This window comes from Carlito syrichta, unplaced genomic scaffold, assembly GCF_000164805.1.
Source record: "Carlito syrichta isolate Samal-C Ts95f unplaced genomic scaffold, Tarsius_syrichta-2.0.1 Scaffold316354, whole genome shotgun sequence".
Classification (NCBI taxonomy): domain Eukaryota; kingdom Metazoa; phylum Chordata; class Mammalia; order Primates; family Tarsiidae; genus Carlito; species Carlito syrichta.
In genome coordinates, this window is record NW_007260450.1 from 3,473 (window position 1) to 3,978 (window position 506).

The following is a 506-nucleotide window of genomic DNA, read 5'->3' on the forward strand; positions in this document are numbered from 1 at the left end:
GAACCTGTGTTTAGTTGTAATCGAACATGACTTTCCCTTTTCTAGGCAAAGGGGGGCACACGATGTTAACATGCATTATCATGACTTATTTGATTGCCAGAATTCATTATACTTTCAGCTGTTACACACTGAATACTGAAAAAACCCATTCCCTTGCCCAAGAAAGGTCTCTGCTCTCTAGTCTACACAGAATAACAGGAAGGTGGACGGCCATCAATACCAGAGTAGTGAGTGTCACAGTGAAGCCAGAGCTGCAGGACCTTTATATCAGAAGCAGCAGGAAGAGGAGGGAAGGAGCAGCAATGGAGGTATGAGTGCCTGCTTCAGGATAATGAGGCACCAAGAAAGGGCTGGGCCTCTAACTAGGTGCAGAGGGTGCAACTGGGAGGGATCGTTCTCTGCTGGGCTGTCATGACTTGTAGTCAGCAATGTGGCTTCAAAAAATTTTCTGTTAAGTACTGAGAACAGCAATACCAGACTAGGGAGAAGCCATTTTCATCATTAAA